The sequence below is a fragment of the Siphateles boraxobius genome, unplaced genomic scaffold, assembly GCF_051911475.1.
Source record: "Siphateles boraxobius isolate OS27281-9 unplaced genomic scaffold, OSU_SipBor_1 41, whole genome shotgun sequence".
Taxonomy (NCBI): Eukaryota; Metazoa; Chordata; class Actinopteri; order Cypriniformes; family Leuciscidae; genus Siphateles; species Siphateles boraxobius.
In genome coordinates, this window is record NW_027509042.1 from 29,692,501 (window position 1) to 29,705,912 (window position 13,412).

Sequence of the window (13,412 nt, forward strand, 5' to 3'; positions counted from 1 at the left end):
TATTACAAAACGAGCCAATGGCAAAGAAATGCCATGGGTCTGCGGTATTTGCATGACGTAACTCCGCCCCACCTCGTGGGTATAAAAGGAGGACGCCAGCAACAGGCAGATATGTTTCTTCGCTGAGGAGCCAAGACTGAGCTCAGGCGATCCCCGCGGTACAGCGGAAAGTGGCAGGCAGACGTAACGTCTCCGTTCCCTACTCAGGGAACGAGGGTTACATACGTAACCGAGACGTTCCCTTTCGTTGTCACTCCGAGTTACGTCGGATGACGACGAATGGGGTTACCAGTCTAATCACGCCACCTTCTCAGCTGTCTTCCAGTGCCCTGCGTAAATCTGAGATCCCTGTCGTGAGACTGGCACGGACGAAGGACTCCTATTTAGCACAGGAATACCAAGGTACACTGGGGAGCATATCCCAAAGTTTAGGGGAAATATGCAATTACTGCCAACCCAGAGGGGGGGGACTTAGAGAATACACATATGACCCGAAGGAGACATATGGAGAACACTGGGGTGTCCAGCCGCAGGTGGAATATTTCAACCCCAGGGGTGGCAAGGTGGCTTGCCAAGGGAAAGACACACGCTCAGAGAGGCTTACAGTGGAAATACACATGTGGGGGTCGCTCAGAGGAGGGACCATGCACACGGGAGGCACCTAGCCGACGCACAGGCAATAGACACTGGCGCCAACGTCAGGAGTGCTGGAGGAACTCAGGGCTTTTTGGGGAAGCTCACCTGAGGAGAATATCGCACGTATCCAGTCCGTGGAGTGGAATGGCGAGCAAGCGAAGACACCTGAGCGGGTCCAGTACTAGCTGGTTGAAGCGAGTACATGAGAGGACACTGGCTCCACTCGGAGATTGTAGAATCTGGCGAATGTGTTAGGTGTCGCCCAGCCTGCAGCTCTGCAAATGTCTGTTAGCGAGGCGCCATGCGCTAGAGCCCAAGAGGATGCCACACTCCGGGTGGAGTGGGCGGTCACACCAAGGGGGCACGGTCGACCTTGCTGCTGGTATGCCAAGGCAATGGCGTCCACTATCCAGTGAGACAACCTTTGCTTGGAGAGAGCCTTTCCCTTCAGCTTCCCACCATAACAGACAAAGAGCTGGTCTGAGGTCCTGAAACACTGCGTCCTGTCTACATAGGCGCGGAGGGCGCGTACTGGACAGAGCAGTGCCAAGGCTGGGTCTGCCTCCTCCGGGGGCAGCGCTTGCAGGTTCACCACCTGGTCCCGGAAGGGAGTGGTAGGAACCTTGGGCACATATCCAGGCCGGGGTCTCAGGATCACGTGAGAGTAAGCCGGCCCAAATTCCAGGCACGCTTCGTCAACGGAGAATGCATGCAAGTCCCCCACCCTCTTGATGGAGGCCAATGCAACCAGGAGCGCTGTCTTCATAGACAGGAACTTAAGCTCCACTGATTGCAAAGGCTCAAAGGGAGCACTCCGCAGGGCAGTTAGAACCACTGAGAGGTCCCAAGAGGGAACGAGAGGAGGACGAGGAGGATTCAGTCTCCTCGCTCCTCTCAGGAACCTGATGATGAGGTCGTGCCTTCCAACAGACTTACCTTCGACTGGGTCATGGTGTGCGGCAATGGCGGCAACATAGACTTTCAGGGTGGAGGGAGACAGCCTTCGCTCCAGCCTATCTTGAAGGAAGGAAAGCACGACACTAATCGAACATCTCCGGGGGTCTTCTTGAAGAGAAGAGCACCAGTTGACGAAGAGGTTCCACTTCAACGCGTAGACGTGTCTCGTGGACGACGCTCTAGCGGAAGTGATGGTAGCCGCCACCGTAGGTGGAAGGGTACTCAAACCTGCTTCGTCCCGTCCAGGAGCCACACGTGGAGGTTCCAAAGATCGGGACGAGGGTGCCATAGGGTGCCCCGTCCCTGAGAAAGGAGGTCCTTCCTCAGGGGAATCGGCCAGGGAGGTGCTGTCGCGAGGAGTACTAGTTCGGAGAACCAGGTCCGGGCGGGCCAGTATGGCGCGACCAGAATGACCTGCTCCTCGTCCTCCCTGACCTTGCGCAGGGTCTGCGCAAGAAGGCTCACTGGGGGAAACGCATATTTGCGGCCCCGCGGCCAGCTGTGCGCCAGTGCATCCGTGCCGAGCGTGCCCTCGGTCAGGGAATAGTACAGGGCGCAATGGGTCGAGTCGTGAGAGGCAAACAGATCTATCTGTGCGTCCCCGAACTGGTCCCAAATCAGCTGAACCGACTGGGGATGGAGTCGCCAATCTCCCGGGAGGGGCTGAAGCCGTGAGAGCTCGTCGGCTGCACAGTTCAGGGCTCCGGGGATGTAAATGGCATGAAGCGACCTCAGATGCTTCTGACTCCATATGAGGTGGTGGCGGGCGAGTTGCGACATACGGCGGGAGCGTAGACCACCTTGATGGTTGATGTACGCTACAGTGGCGGTATTGTCTGAACGGACTAGTACGTGTTGGTTCTTGAGCACGGCCCGGAAGCGGCGCAGAGCAAGACGTACGGCCAGCAACTCGAGGCAATTGATGTGCCAGAGGCGGCGGGGTCCTGTCCAGGAGCCCGCGGCAGCACGTCCATTGCACATGGCACCCCAGCCCGTGGAGGAGGCATCTGTCGTTACAACAACATGCCGCGAAGCTCGTTCCAGGGGCACTCCGGCCCTGAGAAAACTGAGGTCCGACCACGGGGTGAAGGTCTGACGGCAGGACGGAGTAACAGTTACTCGGAAGGTGCCGTGTTGCCATGCCCACCTCGGGACTCGGTCGCGAAGCCAAAGCTGAAGCGGTCTCATATGAAGCAATCCGAGCGGTGTTGCCACGGCTGCAGATGCCATATGCCCCAGGAGCCTCTGAAAGAGTTTCAGTGGAACCGCACTCTTGCCCTTGAACTGTCTCAGGCAAGTCAGCAGTGACTGCGCGCGCTCGCTCGTAAGCTGCGCGGACATGGCGACCGAGTCGATGTCCATACCGAGAAAAGAGATCCTCTGCACGGGGCAAAGTTTGCTCTTTTCCCAGTTGACCCGAAGGCCCAGACGAGCTAGGTGCCGGAGCACTAGGTCCCTGTGTTCGCATACCTGGTCTCGAGAGTGAGCTAGGATCAGCCAGTCGTCGATGTAGTTCAGGATACGAACCCCGTGTTCCCGAAGGGGAACAAGGGCTGCCTCGACGACCTTCGTGAAGACGCGAGGAGACAGGGCTAGCCCGAAAGGGAGAACCGCGTACTGGTATGCCTGCCCCTCGAAGGCAAACCGAAGGAACGGTCTGTGTCGAGGGAGAATGGAGACATGAAAGTAGGCGTCCTTCAGGTCGATTGCTGCAAACCAATCCTGGGGCCGCACACATCCGAGAATGTGTTTGGCAGTGAGCATCTTGAACGGCAGCCTGTGAAGGGAACGGTTCAGCACACGCAGGTCCAGGATTGGTCGTAACCCACCGGTTTTCTTGGGGACAATGAAGTACGGGCTGTAGAAGCCGGTCCTCATCTCGGCCGGAGGGACGGTCTCGATCGCACCCTTCGCCAGCAGGGTGGCGATCTCTGCTCTCATGATAGGGGCGTTGCCACCGACCAAAGTGGAGCGGACTCCCCTGAAGCGGGGAGGAGACCGCGCGAACTGAATCGCGTAGCCGAGCCTGATCGTCCGTGCGACCCAGCGGGACAGGAGGGGGAGCTCTAGCCAGGCTCCCAAAAACTGTACCAGCGGGGTCATACGGACCACAGACTTCCCACCGATGGTGCAGCAGGGCGGAATGACTGGCCCGGACGTGGACGGCATAGCGGCCCGGTGTGGGGGCACAGTCATTAACCGCGCCCTGACAGAGGAGACCAGGGAAGGAAGAACGTTCCACGGGGGTCTGCTCTGCCAGGGGGCTGGCGACAGAGGCGGAAGGGAGCGGCACGGTCCGGGGACGGCGCGCACTGCCAGCCGGCTCTGGGACAGAGGGGGACGAGGGGTGCACGGCTCGGAGGCGGCGCACCGTGTCGTCCGAGAACTCTGTGTACTCAGGGATGGAAATGTTACCTCTTTCTTTAACCACATTAGGGTGCTGCCCACCCGTGGGTGAGCAGCGGGGAGTGGAGAACAAAAGATTCTCCCCCGGCCCTCCACCGGGGGAAGGAGTGGTCCTGCTACCATCTCCTGAGAAGTAATTTTCAGCATCCCTGAGCAGCCCGTCTCAGGAGCGCCGCTTGGCCCGGCGTTTAGCGGGGGGCGGGGCTGGAGAGGGCTGGGGCGCCTTCTTACGGCTTCCTCCGCGACCGGGCCTGGGTGGAGGCTGCTGCTTTGGCCGGGCGGGAGGGGCGGGAGCCGCAGGAGGGCGCCCTCGGCGGCGAACAGACTGAGGGATCTGCCCGGTCGGCTGGGTGGAGGCAGCAGCGGGCCGTCGGGGCAGAATGTGCCTAATGGCCTCAGTCTGTTTCTGGGCGGTGGAGAACTGTTGGGCGAAATCCTCCACCGCACCGCCGAATAGGCCGGCCTGGGACATGGGGGAGTCGAGCAGGCGAGAGCGCTCAGCGTCCCGCATGTCAGCCAGGTTCAGCCACAAGTGTCTCTCCTGGACCACAGCTGTGGACATCACCAGACCCAGGGAGCGTGCGGTCACCTTCGTCGCCCGGAGGGCGAGGTCGGTGGCGGCGCGCAGCTCATCGAAGAGCCCTGGGTCCGTCCTACCCTCGTGCATGTCCCTTAGCATCTGCGCCTGATAGACCTGCAGAGTGGCCATGGCATGCAAAGAGGCAGCCGCCTGTCCCGCCGCTCTGTAGGACTTCGCCACTAGGGTAGACGAGAACCTACAGGCCTTGGATGGGTGCTTAGGCTCGCCGCGAGAAGAGGCACTCTGAGGACACAACTGCATCGCAACAGAACGCTCAACCGGGGGGAGCCCAGTGTACCCACGGGCAGCTGCCCCATCGAGGGGAGGAAAGGCGGATGAAATCAACGAGCGGTCGCGGGAAGACATGGGAGTCTTCCAGGACTTCGAGATTTCATCATGCACGTCCGGGAAGAAAGGTATTGGGGCAGGCTGAGGACGGGAAGCCGCAGCTGCACCCAAAAACCAATCGTCCAGCCGCGAGCGCTCAGGACAGGGTGGAGGGTTCCACTCCAAACCAATGCTCGCGGCCGCCCGGGAAAGCATGGCCGTCATCTCTGGATCAGACTGAGCCACAGCCGTATTCACACCCGAGGGTGGCAGCTGTGACGAGTCGTCACTTCCAGACGAATCAGACCCGCCTAGTGATGCTGCGATCGACATCGCATCTTCCTCTGGAGCGCCAAAGGACACCCGCGGGACCTCAAAGGACGGTCCCGCGATGATCCCCTGAACACTCGCGGGTTGCAACACTGGAGAAGGTGCTGCGGGGCACGGACACATAGTCGGCGCTTTGTTCCACACAGTCACCCTCAGATCACCCTGGCCACCAGCCGAAGTAGAGCCTCTCGAGGAGGCGCTAGATCGGGGTGTGGATGAGGGGACTCTCACTCTTGCGAGATCCTTGAGTCTCGATCTAAGTGTTGCGATGGTCATGTTCCCACAGAAAGAACATGACTCATCCACGAGCGCTGCTTTAGCGTGATCAAAGCCCAAACACACCAAGCAGCGCTCGTGCCCATCAGAGTCAGACACCAGTCGACCGCAACCAGAAGTGCACGGGCGAGGCATCTTTAAAAAGACGTGCCGCGTGCAAGCTCTTTTTGTGAGAGAAACTCAGTGCTGAAGCGACCGCGGAGAACACACTCGCTGGCAAACCACGCTCAGATAAGCAGGAAGTGTGCACTCGCCGGGAGATCGCCGTCACACCAACACTGGAGAGTTGCTCGTCTCGTAAGAAGCTGACAATCAGAGATAGCTTAAGGAGTGAAGAATTACACTTGGCTCCGAAGCGAAAACATATCTGCCTGTTGCTGGCATCCTCCTTTTATACCCACGAGGTGGGGCGGAGTTACGTCATGCAAATTCCGCAGACCCATGGCATTTCTTTGCCATTGGCTCGTTTTGTAATACTCGAAGTTGATAGGCTTTCTAAGCGAAACCCCATTCGTCGTCATCCGACGTAACTCGGAGTGACAACGAAAGGGAACTGGTTTTTAACCTCTGACCTGTGAATTTTATAAATAAAAACGCTTCGCTACAGTACTGTTTTTGCAAATAAACTAACAAGTTTCACTATTATTCTATTATTCACTACATACAATCGCAAGCTGTAATCCATTCTCTCTCTCTCACTCGTTAATGAATTGGAAATTCATTAAAATAGGCTAAATGAAATCTTACCGTGCTACTTTATTTCACTTCATAATTCATGATCTAAAGATCTGTCGAAATTTTATCCGTCGATAAAATAAACTAAAATTACAGCTATTTTCTGGTCTGTATCTGTTCAGCCAATTTTTGTGCTCAGTCAAATTTAGTACGACCATTCAAAACCCCAGGATAAACCATATCACATAGTAAAGCGATCACCAACAGAATCATTTTGGGCAGGGATTAATGTAAACACAGATATCAGATACCAGTCATGTCTAAAGTGAATGTAAATAGGCGGGACAAAAAAATTTGGATATGGTCAAAAGATCTGGGCCCGGTTCCCCAATAACGCTCACTCTTAGCTTGCTAAGAAGATTCGAAAGATATATCTTACCAAAGTTGTTTAGGTTCCTAAGTGTGTTCCCCGAAGTGTCCCTTAGGAAGCTTCTTAGCACGCTGCCTCTTACGGTTGACGTTACAAAGGCGCTGTCCCAAGTGAAGGTGCTGAATTAGTTGGCATCGATTGCTCAGGAATCGATTTTCCACTTCACGCAAAGGTGCATTACAGCGTCTTGGCCGATTCCTCTGAGGAAGGAGCTTCTTTCTCAGAGACGGGGCACTCTATGGCATCCACGTCCAGACCTCTGGAAACTCCATGTCTGGTGGTTCTAGGTGGTCTACCACAGGCAGTGGTAGACACTGTAAGGAACTCAGCTTTTTGGAAATATTAATAATCAATAATATCTTGTTATTATTAATTATAAATATTTGGGTCAGTTAATTGGATTAACTTGATGTGGCTGAATTAATATTACAATCAATTAATCAGTTCTTCCAACGAACTCTTTTGATTATTAATTTATTCTAAGAAAAGGGTATCTTCCATGACCACAGAAGAATAATTATTTCTTCGCCTGTACAGTACTTTGAGCCAGTAGCAAAAACCATGATCGTAAAGTGACTTGTATTGCAAACAAAACAGAACCAAATACATATTATGTACAAGTTTTATTAACTAAATATAGATATTTATATGAATATAAATAAACTAAACAACATACACACATGAATACATAAATAGGTTAGTGATAGGATTAAATTGGAAACCGGAAGAGGGTCTATGAGAAGAACCATCAGAATTTCATTTTCACATTTCATTGAATTGAATACTTGCATTTGTAATGGGAACAATTCTTGAAGTTGTTGAAAATTGAAGTCGTTGATGGTTCCGGCAGTGTCAAGTGGAAGTTGGTTGAGCGTTCTCTTTCTCCAGGAACGCATCGCTGGTTTGGTCAAGGCCTGGGACTCTGTTGAGGCCACGCCGAGCACCCAGGAGAAGTGGGGAAGTCGGAAGGATGGGTGATTGGAGTCGTTGTTGGTTGGAGTCTTTGTTCCAAAACTCTTGAGATTGTCCTTGGTTCTTTGTGAGAGAGTCATCTCTCTCCTGCCTGAGCCCATATCTGGTTGGAATCGAGGCCTGCTGGGCCCTGGGGCCCCCGTGGAGGGGGAGGGGGTTCCCCAGAATCACCAGAACAGTGTTGCGGCTGGATGAAAGAACTAAGAGAGGGAGGTCACATGTGGACTGTCTCTAATAAGGCCTGGAAAAGATCCTCCCCTAAGGGTTGAACTCGACCAATCAGAAAGGTGACATGTCTGAGAGGGAAAGTGGCTCTTAGTTGATTTACGGATCTTTGTCCCTACCATGATTATACCTTCATTAATGCTCAGATAGCTATAACACATCCACACTGCATTCTAGAAGAAGGTGATGTACATCAAAGTGTGAGTCATTAAATGAGGATTAATTAGGTAGGAGGCATGATACAGGTGAGGTTACATTGATCGTTAGTTGGTTGTATACCAGGATACATACCATAATGTATACCTAATAGTACACGAGACAGTAAACCATTTACACTGTTTCTTTCACAGTTTTATGCATGTTCATTTATAGATCAGTTAGTCTATGATTAATGCAGCAAAGTCTGTTTTAAAGAGGGTTTCTGTTTCATAGTCTCTCTCGAGTATGTGGCCACATTCCTCGGAGGTCATAAAATTTCCTTATCATGCCCTGTAACATGACACTGTTTCTGCCCTTGTGTTTGTTCATTTGGGCTGTGTGAGGAGTTTCATAAACCTTTGTATATAATGAATAATTAGTATGTGACTGATTGGTCCATACCTTACAACACCATCACTTCCGCTAGAGCCCCCTGTACGAGGCGCCTATATGCGTTGAAGTGGAACCTGTTCGTCGATTGGTGTTCCTCCAGTCAGGAGGACCCCCGAACTTGCCCGATCGGAGTCGTGCTTTCCTTCCTGCAAGATGGGCTGGAGCGGAGGCTGTCCCCCTCCACCCCCAAAGTGTCGCCGCAATAGCCGCACATCATGATGCAGTGGAAGGTACGGGGAAGCACGTATTCCTTGGGGAAGCACGACCTGGTCATCAGATTCCTTAAGGGTGCAAGGAGGTTAAATCCACCTCGCGTTTTGCACTCTGTACCCTCTTGGGACCTAGCTCTGGTACTTAGAGCTCTTCAAAGTCCCCCCTTTGAGCCTTTGCTGACAGTAGAGCTTAATATCCTGTCCATTAAGACAGCGCTCCTGTTAGCATTGGCCTCTTTCAAGAGGGTCGGGGATCTGCAAGCATTTTCGGTCAACGAATCGTGCCTAGAGTTCGGGCCGGCCTTTCTCACGTTGAATTGAGACCCCGGATCGGATATGTGCCCAAGGTTCCTACCACTCCCCTCGTGGACCAGGTGGTGAACCTGCAAGCGCTGCCCCAGGAGGAGGCAGACCCAGCCCTAGCTTTTCTCTGTCCCGTCCGCGCTCTGCGGGTTTATATTGACAGAACACAAAGCTTCAGAACCTCAGATCAGCTCTTTGTCTGTTATGGAGGCCAGCAGAAGGGGAAGGCCGTCTCCAAGCAGAGGTTAGCCCACTGGTTAGTGGATGTTATCACCCGAGCATATGAGTCTCTGGGTGCGCCAGTTTGCGCACTCACTCCACTAGAGGTGTTGCCGCTTCCTGGGCTTTGGCTCAAGGCGCCTCGCTGACAGACATCTGTAGAGCTGCGGGCTGGGCGACACTGAACATGTTCGCTAGGTTCTATAGCCTTCGTGTGGAACCTGTTTCCTCCCGAGTTCTGGCTATGGCCAGTGGGTCGAGGGAATAGGTTGTGTCGGCTTGCTACGCCACTCCGCCTCGCAGCAGATACGTGCGTTCTTGCTCCGTATGGCGCCCAACGTTGGTGAGCCTCGTGAGTTCCTCCTTCACCCCTCGGTGCTGGGCGTGGCGGACCGCCCGGCACCAGGTCTGCTACCTCTAGTAAGGAGTTGCTAGTAGACTGGGTGCTTCAAGTGGTCTCTATTGTGACCCATGATGCCACGTGCAGTTCAGCCGTGTCTTCCCCTTGACGGATTCGTTCGTCGTCCCTGTTGAGTACGCTCCCACTTCCCCTGGATTGGGACTACCTCAGGGACTGCCATATGTTTCACTATCCCTCTGGGCTAGTACATATGTGTATTCCTGGCCTTCCTCAGTCAGGCTGGGGCTTCCGCAGCATTCCTTGGAGGAACGCTTTCCCAGTGTTATCCAATATCCACTGTGCGGGTCTTGCGTAACAGCAGTGTGATTCCCGTGCTAGCTCCCGCAACTTATTCAAGAAACTGCTGCAGGGTAACTTAGCCGGGTGCTGGAAGGGGCCAGCACCATGGCGCTTTATTAGGGATCCCAATTCGTCAGGGAACTCCCCCGACGACACGTCGGAGTTCCCAGGACGAAAGGGAACGTCTCGGTTACGTAACCCTCGTTCCCTGAGTACAGGGAACGGAGACGTGTCGTCCCTTCGCCATGTTGCTGTGCCTTCGCAGGGGACTGGACGCTGTTCGGCTCCGAAGCAAAAAGCATTGTGCAATGTTTACTTCCGCCTTTTATAACCGCGTTGGTAGGCGGGTCGCGGAATGCAAATCTTGCATGCCAATGTCAATTGGCTCGTTTTTAATTCTCTCGAAGGCACTTGGCTCCCTAGCGTGATCCCAATTCGTCAGGGAACTCCCCCGACGACAAGTCTCCGTTCCCTGTACTCAGGGAACGAGGGTTACATACGTAACCGAGACGTTTTGCTGGACGAGATGAGCAAGCGCAGGTGTGAGAAGGTCCAGCAGCTCCATAATGAGTTGTCTTAGGAAGCGAAATTTTTTTAATATAGCCACGTCAGGCAAAATGTCAAAAGGGCTTAAGTTTTGCCGAATAAAAAAATGTACATGGACTAAATGGCTCCGCAGCTGGCGCCGTCTTTGATTCAATACAAGGACAAGTTGGTCGCTTACTGGATACCACCATGCTTACCCATTTATAGATCTTAGCCATTTAGAGCCAAATTGTTTGCCAGATTTTAATTATCAAAAGTGTTTGCCAATTTAAATGCTTTAATGACATTATGAAATAGCCTAGGCTAATTACCACCATATAAGTTCTGATGCCAAATAAAGTCAACTTCATAAATAGGCCTGTATCCATTGCGAACATATTTTATTATTAGTCTTAAAATGTCCATAACATAAAATCATTATTGAGGCACAACATTGTCAACATACCATAGTTTGATTGCACTGCGCTGTGCTGATTTCTAAAGACTGCTGCACAGTGCTGGCGATTACCGTCTTGAGCTCAAACAACGCTAAGAGAGGGCTTACGAATGGTCCAGACCAACCTTACGAAAGTGTGACTTACAGAAGATATACTTAGCGTACGAACGTATCGGGAATCGTGCCATAATGTTAAGAGAGAGGTTAAGGAATAGGTTAAGAACTACTTAGCGATAAGAACGTTTTGTGGAACCGGCCCCTGATCAGTGCATATGTGCAGTGTAAATGCAGCCTTAATAACAGAGCATGTGAGCAGAGTGTGGAAATATTTTCATCCAGAGCTGAGTGAGCCTTTCTGAATATTTTGCTATGCTTGCTCAGGGTCACTCGCTCAACCCAGAATACCCTTTTAATGCTGGTTTGAGAATGTGAAATAACCCATAGGTTATGGAGTTGCGAACCTCATACATAGATAGATGCACAGTAAACATCAAAGTTAAGAACAAAGAAGTAATTGAAAGGGAGTACGGAAAAACCGAGTTAACTGCTTTATAGCTAAATTTAACTAATTTCATAATTGATTTTTAGGACTTATTAATTGAACTTAGTAGGCTATGTCCACTTTTTAAATATGGTGATCCCGGGGATTTAAACAATTATAGACCCATTTCTAGGCTTTCATTGCTTGTGAAAATATTTGAGAAAATAGTAAGCTTGTAGCTGCACTCCTTTTTAGATGAACATTACATTTTGAAAGCATATCAGTCAGACTTCAGACCTGGTCATAGCACCACCTCTGCTGCTACTCTGGTTCTGGATGACATTATAAGTGTTATTGATAAAAAGAAGCATTGTGTAGCCCTGTTTATTGATCTATCTAAGGCTTTTGACAATGTGGATCATCAATTACTTCTAATTAGGCTGTCATCAATTGGAATAGACCCAGCTGCCTGCAGATGGTTTGAAAATGATCTAACAAATAGAACACTGTGTATCTACTGATGGTATCAAATCAGGTTTTCTTAGTCAATTGAAGGTCGTTCCACATGGATCGATTTTAGGTCCGGTTCTTTTTTCTATTTATATCAATATTGGTTTAGCTATAAATAATTGTCAACTTCACCTCCATGCTGATGATACAGTTATTTATGCTATTATTGCCCCTACAGCTGATCAGGCCCTTTTTGAGCTCCAATCTGCCTTTATAGCCATACAGAATGCTTTTGTTGAATTGAAACTGGTAGTTAATGTAGGCAAAACAAAGTATATGCTTTTTCAAATAGACAACAGAAAACAGGTGATGATTTATGTATTTGCACACTGGATGGTGCCTTCCTTGATCGTGTTCATGTTTATAAATATTTGGGGATCTGGATTGATGACAGGCTCTCCTTTAAAATGCATGTGGGAGTTCTTAAAGAAACTAAGAGTTAGAGTGGGTTTCTTTTATAGAAACAAATCTTGTTTGACTCTAAATAATAGAAAACAAATTGTTGAATCCACTTTTTTACCTGTCATTGATTATGCCTCTGTTCTAAAACCTCTCGATGCTGTATTTCATAATGCCATTCGTTTTATTACAGGGGACAGGTTTAGTACCCATCATTGCACACTTTACCAGAAAGTAAATTGGTTGCCCTTAAAAACTCGTTGAGACATGTATTTTGCACTTTTTGTGTACAAAGCTCTTTTGCACAAACTACCACCTTTTATTAATTTACTTTTAACTGCTAGATGCTCTGTTACCAGACCAGAGCTTAGGGATGGCTATTATTATAGATCCCTAAAATCTCCTCTGAATTGGGTAGGTTTACTTTTTTTGCCCCTCACATTTGGAATGAATTACAATGTACTATTAAACAAGATGATCTGGTGCCTTTATGGCATTTTAGACGTTTGCTTAAGGATCATTTTATTGCTGACTGTGTTTGTTTTATGTGATTGTTTTGGCTTTTCTTTTTAATTGCTTTTAATTTATTTTTGCTTGTTTACTGTACATTGTATTCCTGGCTGTATTTTTCTGTATGACCTACACAGGTCGTTGCTGTAAATGAGAACTTGTTCTCAGTCAACTTACCTGTGTAAAAAAATAAATAAATAACTGAATCAACACAAACGGTCATGAGTTAGGTTTGTTTTCCTCCTCTTTTCTCTCTTTCCCTCTCTCCCCTGCTTCATTCCTGCACCTGGTCCACCTGTTCGCAATCGCAATCAACGCTCTCACTGATTTTGGTTTCTTTGCCAGATTATTACTTGCCACTTTCATATTCGTGTAGTTATTTATCATCTAAGCAACGCTGTTTCTTGTGAGTCAATATCCAAGTCGAGTCTGTCTTGTCGTATCCGTCTCGCATGCTTTCTGTTCAGTAGGCTACTCCTGCCGGCGTGTTGACCATCTGGACGGTATCCGTGGTGCTGTGGGCATCGACTGGGGCTGTTCACTCGCCACTACCTGTTTGCTGCAAGAGCGAGATCCCTGTCCATGACTGAGGACTATTCCCCTGTTTCCAGTCCGGTTTTCCTGGTTTCTTCTCCAGTTCACCGCCCACGATCAATCCCTTATTTGCCAGTTCTTTTGTGACTGAATAAAT